Genomic DNA, 14,694 nt, shown 5'->3' on the forward strand with positions numbered 1-14,694 from the left:
AATAAACATATAGTTGGAGTGTGTGGTAGATTGATTCTCATCTTTCTGAGGAACTGCCATGTTAATTTTTATAGTGGCTATACAACTTTGCACTTTGAACAGCACTGGAATGTTTCCTTCTTGATTCACATTCTCATCAGCATAAATTGCCATTTGTTTTATTCATCTTAGCCATTCTGATGGGTGTAAGATGAAATCTCAGTGTAGTCTTCATTGTATTTCCCTGACATCTAAGATGTTGAACACTTCTTTCTTTCTTAGCTATTGAGAATTTTCTGTTTAGATCCATACCTCATTTTTAATTGAGTTATTTGTTAATTTAACATTTAGTTTTCTTCATTCTTTATGTATTTTGGATATTAATCTTCTATCAGATGTCTACTTGGTAAAAGAAGTTTCCCATTGGGGGCTGATTTGTCTGAATGGTGGTATCTTTTGTTGTGCAGAAGCTTCTCAATTTCATGAGCTCCCATTTATTAATTGCTGATATAAGTTGCTGAAGTAATAGTTCAGCAAGTTGTCTCCTGTCTCAGCAATTTTAAGTCTATTCCCCAATTTCACATTTGTCATATTCAGTGTATTTGATTTTAGTATATGTGCTGTTGAAGTGAGCACAGTGTATTTGCTTTTATGTTGAGAATCTCAATCCATTTGGAATAGAGCTTTGTGCTTTTTGATAAATATGGATTTATTTGGGTTCTGCTACCAGCTGCCATTAACTTTGACAAGGACCATATCTTGAAGATGCTGGGTTTGTTTGTTGGTTGGTTTTCCAGTTTGTATTTCTGGCTTCTTTACAAACCAAGTGTCCATAGGTGTGCAGATTTCTGTCTGGTCTTCAGTTCAATACATTGATGATGAATTTATCTGTTTTTTGTGCCAATACCTTGGTGTTTTAATTATTATACATTGCAGTATAACTTGAAATTAGGGATAACCCTACCTTTTCCAATTCTTTTCTTATTCAGGATTGTTTTGGCTATTCTAGATTTGTGTGTGTGGGGGGGTGTATATGAAGTGGAAAATTATTTTTCCAATCTCTGTGAATAATTATGTTGGGCTTTTTATAGGGATTACATTAAATCTGAAGATTGATTTTGGTAGGACGGACAGATTTTACTATGTTAATCCTACCAATCCAAAAGCACAGGATATCATTCCATCTTCTGATATCATTTTAATTCTTTCTCCAATGACTTGAAGTTTTTATCATACTATGTTTCACTTGTGTGAATAGAATTACTATAATATATTTTATATTATTTAAGCTTATTGTAAAAGATGTAGTTTCCCATATTTCTTTGTCAGTTGATTTGTTATTTATACACAGGAGTGCTTCTGATTTTTGTGAGATAATTTTGTATCCAGGTACTTTCCCAAGAGTAGTTATCAGCTATATGAGTTTCCCGGTGAAAAATGTATAATATTTATATATATTATCAAATCAACCACAAAGATATTATGACTTCTTCCTTCGATCTGGCCATTTCAAAATATGCTAGCTTCACATGAGAATCCAGTAAAAGCCTCTGTACAGTGTTTTATCTGCTATTTGAAGCTTGTTGTATGAGTTCTGAGAAAACTGTCTAGGTCTATAAGAAAATAACTAAAGTCTATCAAGCCACAAACCAGCTAATTACTCATAATCTTATTTCCTAATGTGGGTCCATCTCAGAATGTTAATATTGTCTTGTCTTCAGATGTCAGTTTCATGTTCTGCAGAGTAAGCACCATGATAACAGGCCTAGTACCCTAATCATTATTCTATCCTTCAAAGAACAGCATCAGCACTGGGTCATTAATAACTATCTAGTCATGAATGATTGAATGATTTGAATCTTGAGTAAGTGAATCAACTTGTTTGTGAGTGAGGAGTCCTCTCTGAATTATTTATCTTCTCAGGAAAAATGACAAATATCTATTATTGACAGGATTGGGTAGCCCATTGAAGGCAATCTTAGAACCCAGATATGCTTTGAAGGGATGACTGGAAGAAGGTGCATTTGTATGCTTGTGTATGGGTCCATATGCCTGTTTGTCTGTGTTCATATATTGGTGCACATGGAACACAGATAATATTAAGTCAAAAGTCAACTGGGTTGTGGCATCTCAGGAACTATCTACTTGGTACATTGGGAAAGGATATCACATAAGTTGTGAGTTCAGTGTTACACTAAGAGGGTTGGCTAGGAGACATCAAGGATCCTCCTTTTTTACTTTCTTGGAAGTTGGATTAATAGTCTACATCACTTCATCCAGCTTTGTTATTATATATGGGTATATAAGGATAAAACTACGGTCCTTGTGGTAAGACAAACATTTTGCTAATTCCTTAAGTTCCTTTCCTTCTGATGACTACTGCTACAATAAGAAAAGCTTGTATCTACAGATAATGAGTCAGAAAGCATATGCATGTTATCTGTCCCCTTTCCTATCTCTAGACTGTGTTGTTTGATGAAAAAAAGCTTAGCATAGGAACTCTATGACAAGGAAAAGATGCCCAAATGGAGCTACATTAGGGGAGAACTCTATTTTTAAAGAAAGAGGTTTTGTATAACTTTCTTTTAGCAATGTAAAATTTAAATGCATTGTATAATGTAACTTATTGCAGAGACAAAGATACATTTTTAAGAATCTAATGGATACTTTCAATAAAACAATATCTACTGGGATTTAAAAAGTAATATATTCATTTTTATTATAATACTTACATTTTCTCCAAAAGCAGGAGGAAAAGAAATATTTCTATGAGGAATTTTATTTCTTAACCATAGTATTATATTATTATCTCAATCTGACTATACAAGGGGTTCTTTATTCACTGCTAGGAGGAAATTAATTGAGTTGTCAAGATGTTTAAGGATGGAGAAAAGAATCACCTTGCATTATCTATTCAAATCATAGTTAAGCTGTTCAATGACTGCTGCCTTTTCTTTCTAATACACAAAAGGGAGGGGGTACGGGAAGTAATCATATGACACACCTAATACCTAAATTATAACAACAAATGCTGGGTTTGCTGTTCCTTGAATTTTCTTTGCCAGTATTTGTTTAGGTATGTTGATCATGACATAGCTGACATAACCTTAAACTCAAAAACAGTAGTAGAGAAAGAACATCATATTATCTTAAAAAGCCCAAATGAAATTAACATTTAGTTCAGTAAACAGTGTCATTAACTTCATAAAAATTCAATTAAAATTTTAATTAAATGATATTACTATCAAGAATATGCACTAGTATATTTTGACTGATAGCTATTAAAATTATAGTTTTTATGAATTGTTAATTTTGAGTTGGCCTGAAAAGCATTCTGAAAGAGTTGTCTACCAAAATAATGAGGGTAGAAGCGTTTCCAAGCCTTTCTTTTCATGTTAGCAGGGAAGGTGCTCAATTCCAGCCCATGTTTCCATTGTGATATAACCAGTGGATATTGGCATCTTCTGCTGGACAGTAAGCAGTTGGCTAGCTAGAAAGTCTACGATAACCCTATGCTACTATTTCAAAGTAAAATGCTAGGCACATGTTTGCTGGAGTACCTGATTCCATTTCAAATATCCTACAAGAACAGACCAAAGGACATTATTTTTATTTTGGTTCATAGTTTCAGAGATTTCAGATGGTAGCATGCTGCTTCCTTTATTCTGGGTTTATGACAAAGTAGAATTGTCAGACTGAAGGGTTTAGTAGAGCCAAGGACTGTGTCTCCTAGAAACCAAGAAACAGAGAAAGAAGTGGAAGATTGGGGGGACATCATGGTGACAGCTTTTTCTATGTTTAAGCATGTTTCAGTAATACTGCTGTGCTTTGGCTCCACCAAGGACTAAATTATTCATTCAAGTCAAAGTCCTCAGGAATTAGTAACTTCCCCACAGCTAATAAGTTGAACCACAAACCTATGGACAATGTTGTAAAAGACATTTCACATTCCAAAAACATAGCAGAAGTGTTTCCTCATACATACTAAGATAAAACAATTTTCTCCAAAGTTTCCATCTAAGATTCTTTCATGTCCTGGCATCAAAAGGTACATATCCCTCTATTGTAGAGATGACAGCTGGGGAAATAAACATTGGTCACTTTGTTAAAACAAATGGATGGAACTAGAAAATATCATCCTGAGTGAGATAATCCAATCACAAAAGAATACACATGGTATGAACTTACTGATAAGTGGATATTAGCCCATAAGCTTGGAATACCCAAAATACAATTCACAGACCACATGAAGCTCAAGAAGAAAGAAGGCCAAAGTGTAGATCCTTTGGTCCCCCTTAGAAGGGGGGATAAAAAACCTTCAGAAGGAAATACAGAGACAAACTGTGGAGCAGAGACTGAAGGAAAGGCCGTTGAGACTACCCCACCTGGGAATCCATCCCATATACAGTTACCAAACCCAGACTATATTGTGGATGCCAACAAGTGTTTGCTGACAGAAGCCTAATATAGCTTTCTCTCCTGAGAAGCTCTGCCAGTGCCTGACATATACAGAGATGGAAACTCGCAGCCAACCATGGGACTCAGCACAGGGTCCCCAATGAAGGAGCTAGAGAAAGGACCCAAGGAGCTGAAGGAGGAACAACAATATGAACCAAACAGTACTCCCAGAACACCCAGAAACTAATCCACCAACTAAGAGTACACATGGAGGGACCCATGGCTCCAACCACATATGTAGCAGAGGATGCCTTGTGGGACATCAATGAGAATCAAGGTCCTTGGTCCTATGAAGGCTTGATGTCCCAGTGCAAGGTAATGCCAGGACAGGGAAACAGGAGTGGGTGCATTGGTGAGTGGGGGTTGGGGTGGGGGGATGGTATAGGGGGTTTTCAGAGGGAAAATCAGGAAAGGGGATATTATTTAAAATGTAAATAAAAGAAAATATCCAGCAAAAAGAAAAAATAAAAAAACCCACCACCACCACCAAAAACACTGACAAGGGTTGTTTTTTAGAATAAGGAGTTCATTTTGGCTTGCAGTTCCAGACACATAGAATATACCATGCCAGGGACTCCTGTCAACAAGGGGCAGGCATGGCAGTAAGAGCATGAAGGTAGATGATCACATCTTCAATCACATGCAGGAAGATAAAAGGGACTGAAAGCAGGACATCTCTATACTATCAAAGCCAGACCAGAGCTATGCACTTCCTTCTGCAGTGTCATACCTCTTTATCTTCCCCAAGCAGCACAATTCAAATGGAGACAAGTATTCAAATGTCTGAGCTAATGGAGAAAAAGGATTTTTCCCAATAATTGATTCTTTTTATTCATTTTACATCCAAACCACACACATCCTTCTCCTAGCACCAATCTTACAAATCTCTTTCCCCATTGCCTGCTCGCCTTCTCTTCAGAGAAGGGAGATATCCTCTTGGGTACCACCCTACCTTGTGATATCTAGTCCCAGCAGGACTTGGCACATACTCTCCCACTGAAGCCCAACCATATAGTCCATGTAGGGAGAAGGAGATTCAAAGGCAGGAAAAGAGAAAAAGACAGCCCCTGATTCACTGCTTAGTAGTCTCACATGAGGACCAGCTATGCATTTGCTACAAGTATGTAGAGGATGCAGCTTCAGTCCCTGTGTGCTCTCTGGTGGGTGTTCTAGTCTCTATGAGTCCCCATGGTCCCAGGTTAGTTGACTCTGTAGGTATGCTTGTGGTATCCTTGACCCCTGACTTGCTCAATTCTATTCTTCATTCTTTCACAAGACTCTCTGATCTCAGCCTAGTGTTTGGCTACAGATGTATACATCTGCCTCTGTGTCCATCTGCTGCTGGATAAAGCCACTCAGGATAAAATTATGCAAGGTTCCTGTCCCCAAGCCTAGCAGAGTGTCATTAATACTGTCAGGGATTGGCTTTTTCATGTAGAATGGGTCTCAAGTTGGGGTAGTCATTGGTTAGCAGTTTCCTCAGTCTTTGCCCATCTTTATTCCTATACATCTTGAAGGTAAGAAAATTTTTGGGTTGAAAGTTTTGTGGGTGGATCGAGGGAGCCGATCTTTTGAAAGCAACATAAAAAACATCTGAAATTTTCGTATTCCATCATGGAGGACAGACTTTGAGTATAAGACAGAACGGAATGATGTCTACAACCGTGGCTTATGGTAGGAAGGTGTAATTAATAAAAAAAAAAATGATTTTAAAGTTTCATGACCTGCAACACTTTTATTCAATAGAGAAAACTGCCTGGAAAACATAACATTAGACATAATTTCTGTTACTGATTTTTTTCTAATGATTCCTAGGATTTTCTTTATCCCTACCACAAACCTCAAGAGGTAGAAGATGCTATATGATTGCCAAAATGTAGCAGACAACTATCGGAAATGCAGACTAAAAGAGGGCAAATGGTTATCTTTGTCTGCAATGTCAGTCAGTCTCTGATTAATGTACAATCCAGATTAGGAAGTATAATATATTTGACAAAATTAAACAATCTTTTTAAATGTTCTTTCTTTGCGTGGAGATATGAGACTCAGCATTCAAAACTATTTAAGCCTTCTGCTTTTTTATTGAAAAATAAGAAAAAGTTAGACTATATAGATACATTCATACACACAAAGACACAGACTCAGAAAAAAACAAATACACACACTCATACACTCACACATGAACACACACACAAATGAAGAAACACAATCATATACATTTACCAACAAAACAAAACAAAAAACAAACAAAACAAAACAGGTAGAACAAAGAGTGTTGCTCCCTTGATGGTAACTTGGTGAATATTCCTTTCCTTTAGCAAAATTCTGATGAACTGACATTTGAGGTTCATGCAAACAAATCTCCCAAAGAACAGATTTATTATTTGTATCGTTATTAATATTACTCCAGCCTCTAAGAAAGATGCCTTCAAAAGACTCCACTGCCCTTTGTTGTGTGCAACTGTGTGATTTTGATTAGTAAACCTGCACATCTCCTTTAAGTTTCCTTCTGAGCCTTTGCAGTTAAAATAATTATAATAAAATCTATTAACTGCTTGTAACTGCAGGCGGAAAGCCCTGCATCCAAGCTTCCATCTGCAGCCATTGATTCTGAAGTGATGGGCAGCAGCTCCCCACTGCCTAAGTAGGTTATAACAAGCTAGCTTCAGGCTGCAAGATCCAGTAGAGTGCAAAGGAGAAAAGACTGGCCTCCCAACTTGTCTTAAGCCTCAAGAAAGAAAAGGGAGGGAGATCTCTGCTAGTAAGCACAGAGTCTGTTCTGCATTCAGCAGTGAAGCCTTTGTAATTCTCACTCATACCTTGAGGGGACAAGGCAAATAACTCTCTCTAACAGATAGTAATAAAACCATTATTCATCTAATCACTCACAAACACATGTAAACCAAAAGAATAGGTTTCTTTGCAAACATACAAATGAAAAAAAAATCCACCTCACATTCATCCCTTATGCATACATTTGCAAAGAATTCCTATCAAGTCCACACACAATGATTAAAGCCCTGCATGCCTTGATATGGAGAATCGAACCTATTGTTTATCTCTTTCAGATGAAATCACTATTCACTCATGAGCAACCCAAATACATCAGGTGAAACTCATTTCAGATCGGATTCTGGCTTCTCTTTACTCCTTGATTTTGTATATGACTACACACTGTATCTATCAACTACATGTTATGACTCATTTATCATTTTCTTTTCACAGGTATATTTCTCTAATTTGTGTGTGTGTGTGTGTGTGTGTGTGTGTGTGTGTGGTATTTGTGTGCAAGAGAAAAACAGAGAGAAAGACAGAGAGAAAGAGAAAGAGAGAGAGGGAGGCAGATGATTGCATATCTCTATCTTTAATACATACATACTCACACACGTGCACTCATACTTCGTTTTGTGAGCTACTTAGTAAGGACAGTCATCTCTCAGCATGTGTTGATATATCAGCCTTGTGTATTAAGTCATCATGGTCCAATACACTTAAGTGTGGATTGTTAAATGATAAGATTATGATAAAAGAAGTGAAAGCAAAGAAAGTACCAAACATGTGAATGTGAATCTGTGTTACCGTCAAGAAAATGGCATAGGGAGGTCTGCACCTACAACAAGATTCCAATTTGAAATATGTCTCTTTGTAAAGAAAGTCTTTGTTCAGATCACAGTTTCTAGAAAACTGACAAACTACATTATCAGTATAAATGATACTCTTTTTAACCTTAGGAAATGTACATTTTTCACATCTGCATTCAAAATGTTTGTTTCAAAACAATGAGTTATCTCAGGAAAGAATATCAGCTACTGATGCATACATCCACTAGTGTGGATTCTCATATTCCCTGGAACACATATTCCCTGATATGATATTTCAAACTTGCACTTCAGTACAAGAGGGACTATGAGATATTTGAGCAATGATCAAGATTACTCATAGAAGCTACAACATTTATAACAGTTGAGGTATGAGTATGATTTCATTGGCATTTGAATGCTTATTTTTGCATGCATATTGTGCATTTTAACAGATAAATGTGTACTTATGTATCTTTGGACTATCTGTGGAGATTCAAAGTATTAGGATTCCTCAACTGAATTAATTCCATTGTGTACAAGGACTGGCAACTAAAATAACTTTGTCAGATGTGAGGCCCAAACTCTAGTTTCTTGCTATCTAAGAAGCATAGTCCATTTTAGTTTATTCCCACCTGGAAAGCTGTACTAGTGACTCCCATGGGGAAAAATCACAAATGTAGTCATGGATGAACACACACACACATACCCACACGCACACATTTTTATTTGACATTACCAACCTACTATGCTAGTTCAACCCAGAAATCTATGAAGCATTCCTGTAGGAATAGAAGGATGTTGGACATGTTCTTTTCTTCCTATGCAATGTTGGTAAAGGAGACAGCCTTCTAACACTGGATCAATGAAGTTGGACCTGAAGAAAAATGCTCATTTGATGCTTGTGTACTGACCAGTAAGCATAGACAACTACATATTAACCTGACAAGAAAAGGGTGAAGAGCTACACTGATATACCTCACTGTCATCATGCGTTTGCCATTTTGCCATTTTGTAAGTCAGATGGTTTTCTAATGTTCCTCATTGACCATCATAGAATGTCTTTGAAATAGGTGTTATCATCAGTCCTTTTCACAGTAAGCTCTAACTGCCATGCTTACATGAACCTAGGTGGACAATTCTCTTTCTGATTAATCCTTTGTTAAGTTTGTGAGGCATTTCTGTTATTGCCAATTAATGTAGGAAGGCTCAGCCTGCTCTGGGTATCATCATATCTTAGAAATGGGCCTATGCTTTATAAAAAAAAATATAGCTAAGCAAGCCTGGGAGATCAAACTATTAAGCAATGTTTCTTCATGTTTCTGCTTTAAGCTCCTGCCTTGAGTTCCTGCCTTCATGTTTTTTGAAGATGGATTGTAATCTTTAAACTGACATCAATTCTATCATAAGTTTTATCTTGCTGTGACAAAATACAATGATCAACACAATTAATAAAACATTTAATTGGGCTTAGAGTTTCTTAAAGTTATACAGTATAATGGTAAGGCAAAGGCCTGGTGGGAAAGTTATACCTTATATCTTCACCAAGAAAAAAGAAAAAGAGAGAAAAATGCTAGGAATGGTGTAAGTCCTCTGAAACATCAAAGCCCACCCCCAGTGACATAGTTCCTCTAAAATTGTTTTACTTTTCTAATCCTTCCCAAACATTTTCATCAAATGGTAACTGAGTATTCTGACATGTGCAACTATGGGGGTGATTCTCATTCAAACCAATCCATTCTACTCCTTGACCCCCAGAGCCTTGTGGTATCATAAACCAAATGCTTTTAGTTCAACTCAAAATCTCTATAGTCTTTCAATATGAACAGTGTTTAAGAGTTCAAAGTGTTTTCTGGGATGCAAACAATCTTTTAATTGTAGCATTCTATAAAGTTGAAGAACAAATCACTTAAAAATTAAAAATCAAACTTTATTCCATCATACAATGATACAGAATATATATTACTATTCAAAGAGGGAAGAATTAGGGAACAGTAAGGAAATACTAGAGCAAAGAAAGACTGAAACCCAGCTGGACAAACTGCAAATCTTGTAACTTCATATCTGATATCAACATACTTAGATGTCTCTGCTCTTTCAGATTTGCTACCTATAAGAACTCTCTCTGTCTCTCTGTCTCTTGGTCTCTGTCCCCTCTCTCTCTCTCTCTCTCTCTCTCTCTCTCTCTCTCTCTCTCTCTCTCTCTCTCTCTCTCTCTCTCTCATGCTGGTTTTACTAATCACATACAAGGACATATCCTTAGAAGATACCCCACAGCCTTGCAACTCTAACATCTTGTGGTCTCCAATCTACTATTTTCATAGACTTACATAAGAGCCTCCAAGGGAATCTATTCAGGTACTCCTCTGCTAATTCCTGGCTTCATCAGTTATTCTTAACCATTAACCATGGAGGAAGATTTCATAGCCCCTTGATTTGTACTTCCTTCACATCTCTAAAGCTAGAGCCATGGATGATGCTGCCATAATCAGCTGTCCACTTGGGAAGAAACCTTTCCTTTGCTTTAGCTTTATTGGAACCAAGAATTTGTTAGGCCTTTCATTTTTCAGTAGTTGGATGCTTATCTAGGATGGATATTCCCATGTGCGGACTCTTCCTTTATCCCATTTCTGATCAGGCCCTTCATTCATTTGCTTGTTTCTTTCAACATAGGTCTTGGCTCCAACATTTTATTTTCTGGTGCTCTTGTTCTGTTCAAAAGCTACATCTTTTTACCCTATTTGCTCTTTTGTATGGTAGACCTGTGTAAAAGGGATTACAAATAACACAACGGAGACTATATTAGGCTGTCCCAAAAATCTCTACCCCCCCCCCAAAAAAAAAGCACTCACACACACACCGAAACCAAAACCAAAACCAAAACCAAAAATAAAAACAGTCTATTAATTTTCACTGTGGCCTCAGATAAATTCTTAGGAAAAGGGCAGAAAGTAGCCTCCTTCTTTGCCAAAATATGACAATAATGATCTCTAGTCTACTTGTTAGTGTTGTTTCTCTATGTAACCTCATTTTATTTGTTTTTTGAGACAAGGTTTCTCTGTATAGTCCTGGCTGTCCTGGAACTCACTCTGTAGACCAAACTGGCCTCAAACTCAGAAATCTGCCTGCCTCTGCCTTCCAAGTGCTGGGATTAAAGGCATGTGTCACACTACCCCACCACTGCCCCACCATCTTGTAACCTATTGAACTCGGCTTTTATAGTTCCCATTATTCTCAGTACTATTGTCTTCCAAGTTCCTACTAGGATAATCCATTAAGCCCCATTTACACTGTTCAACTGCTTTTCTATTCTAAGTCCCAAAGTCTTCTACCTTTCTCTAAAAATACACCATGCTCATGTTTTTTCTCAGAAATAGTCCTATTTCTAGTATCAACTTCTGCCTTAGTTTCCATTTTATTAATGCTACAAAGCACTATGTTCAAGATGATTATAATATAAAGCATTTAATTGGGCATATAATTTATGAAGTTTAAGGTCCATGAGAATAGAGCTAAGGCAAAGTGACAGGAACAGGTGAAAATCCCAAACAAAGGGAAAAGAGACAGACTCAGTGAGAGGCAGAGAGAGATAGACAAAGACACAGAGACATGAAGACACAGAGTCAGAGAGAAATGGAGACAGAGACAAAGAACACTACAAGTCTTTTAAACCTTAATGCACACTACAAGTGATAAATCCTCCAAAATAAAAAATACTTGCTAAACTTTCCTGAACAATTCCAGCAACTTTTAACCATGGGCTTATGGGAGACCTTCTCACTGAAATCACCATTGACTCTTTCTTTAAAAGTTGCTTTTGATCATGATGTTTATTTAAGCAACAGCAAAGGAGCTATCTCAGTCCCCATCTCAACAGAATTAAAATGGAACAAAACGAGACCATCATTCCAAAGAGTTGTCCTGGCGCCTGGCAGTCTACTGGGTCTGCTTTTGTTCCATTTCTGAGAACTGATCCTGTACATCTGTAGAATGTACTCATGTAGTCATATGTATGTATGCATAGAGCATAAGAAGTGGGGAGAGTTGATGAGTGGATTTGAACGAGCATTCTCATCAGCCATATGAAGATGGAAAGCACTAAGTTTGAATCAGACTTTATCTCACAAAATGCTCTCAGTGCCTATGAGCTTTTTCTACATGCCAAGTTCAGGAAGACTGAGAATTAAGATCCAGGCATTAACTCTGCTCAGTTATAAGTTGAAAGCCTATAGGAGTATTGGAAATTACATCCCTATATCTATACTTGTAGTTTCTGGTATTGTTTATTTCTTCTTCTTCTTCTTCTTCTTCTTCTTCTTCTTCTTCTTCTTCTTCTTCTTCTTCTTCTTCTTCTTCTTCTCCTTCTCCTTCTCCTTCTCCTTCTCCTTCTCCTTCTCCTTCTCCTCCTCCTCCTCCCTCTCCCTCTCCCCTTCATCCCTTCCTCCTCCTCCTCTTCCTCTTCCTCTACCTTATTTTTACATTTCAGACAGAATCCCCAGCTTCTGATTGTCCTCTTAGTTGACAATAACCTGGCAGGCCACAAAGTAGTAAAATTTCAGGCATACGGGTAAGATGGGACCTTAATTCAAATTAAAATGCAAATTTAATCTAGGCTCTGTGATTTCATATAGGACAGTTTACAGTACTGTATTTGTGCATATGCTTGAAATCCTCATTGGAATAAGAATACTATGTATTCTTCAAACTTTAGTTGATGTATTAATTTGGTGCTGGTCTTGAGATGACTAAAAGCATTTTCAAAGCCACAACCTCTTGAGTCCTTACAGTCTAGTGTGTTTCAAGATCTGTCCACAAAATTTATGTGCTTGGCTATTGCACAAATATCTCAGATAAAAGCATATCTCCCTCCTAGGTAAAGTTGAGGCCAGGGTCTCCTTTCAGAGGTTCTCAAGCTTCTGAAAAGCACCAGTGCCCTTCACTCTTGCCCATGCACATGAAAGTTCCAGGAACACTTTAGGAAGTCAATTCAGCAGCTTGGTACACTTGTGATTTGATCTGTTGGAGAATGGGTCAATGACCCCAGCAGAAGATACTCCTTAGCTAAAATGTCCCCCTGCTGTTCTCACACAATGCTTGAAAATCCAACAGCTGAGTCTGGGTTCTCAGGAAGCCACCTGTTCTCTGCAGAACTCTACTCAGTCTGCCTGGCAACACTTTGATGGTAATCATTCCCATGGGAGTTCATGTGGCTTTGCTCATACACTGAGTTTAGATGAGCAATGTTCTAAAACTGAACTGATATCACAAAGTAGAACATGAGACAATAATATTGACTACTCAAGAGGGAAGAACATTTTTTTTAAAAAGTCTCTCAAAGAGAGTGGCTGCTTCATTGCTGCTAGTCTTAGGTAAGATTGTGGAGCAGAGACAGAGATTGCTCCTAACATAAATTTCACCACATTTAATTTTTGCTAAGGGTTAGCTCTTAAAGAGGTAGCCTAAAAAATAAGTACCAGAGTCTAAGATAATTAAAGGTGTTGATGATGGCAAAGAGCCTAAGATGCAGGTGTAATTTCAGAAGAGATAGACAGTTTCTTAGGTAAGTTCACTGTACGGAGGTGTGATCTAGCTTCAGATTCAAAGACAGAGTCATCTGCCCCCACCCTCCTATCCTCCCCAGGCATTTATTGCAATGAAAATTTTTCCTTCATTTTGTTATTTTAGATTGTGAACCATATAATGAGAAGGAATAGAAAAGAGGAAAACAACAATAGTTATGAGAATTAAAAAAGGGATGCATAAAGAGAAAAAATGAAAAGCCATGTACGATCCTGCTCTGTTTGTGATTAGGAATTGGATTCTAATGAATTCAGAAGAGTCTCTGATGAAAGTGGTCCTACATAAGAACCCTGTGATCATGGTAGAATAAATCAACAACTGAGTGCATGCAAGCGCCCATATCTCCTCTCAAGCTTTCAGCTGCAATCACGGTTGAAGGATCAGAGGCCACATATTAGGAAGATGGGTATCATCAAAGAGGCATTGAATAACTGGCTTCTACTGAAACATCATCTCAAAACAGCATTAGAGAAATAAAGGGGCACACTCACTGACTTCTGAAGCAGGCATGATGCAGAGGTCTGAGTTTAATGAGATTTTTCCACTTAACATAAATATTTTTCTTGCCCTAATATATTTACTGGCTATGGATTTCTCTAGGGAGTTTGATTGTGTGGTAAAGTAATCAATTCAAATATCCCTATAAAAATCTGCTATAAATAAACAATATCACATATATAAAAGTGCTACTTTAATGCTTTTGTATACCACATAGAATCTGGAAGACAGAATCTAAAATACTAAATTTATAAAATTCTCGATATTTTGGAAGGAAAGAGAGAGATAGAAAAAAAAGACAGAGTGACAAAGAGACAGAGAGACATAGAGACAGAGGCAGAGACAGGTAGAAACAGAGAATGTAGTCACGGTGGTGCTTGTCCTTGAACTCGTGGAGCAGAGACAATGAGATCTAGATTTTGAGAGCAACCTGAGCAATAAAGTAAGGTACATACCAGTTTGGTCTTTACAATGAGACCTTGTATCAAATAAGAAAAAGGAAAAAGAGAAAGAAGAAGGAGGAGGAGAAGAAGAAAGAGGAGGAGAAAAAGGGGAGGGGGAGAGGAGGAGGAGGAGAAGGAGAAGTACAATAAGAAGAAGG

This window comes from Mastomys coucha, unplaced genomic scaffold (genome assembly GCF_008632895.1).
Source record: "Mastomys coucha isolate ucsf_1 unplaced genomic scaffold, UCSF_Mcou_1 pScaffold13, whole genome shotgun sequence".
NCBI lineage: Eukaryota > Metazoa > Chordata > Mammalia > Rodentia > Muridae > Mastomys > Mastomys coucha.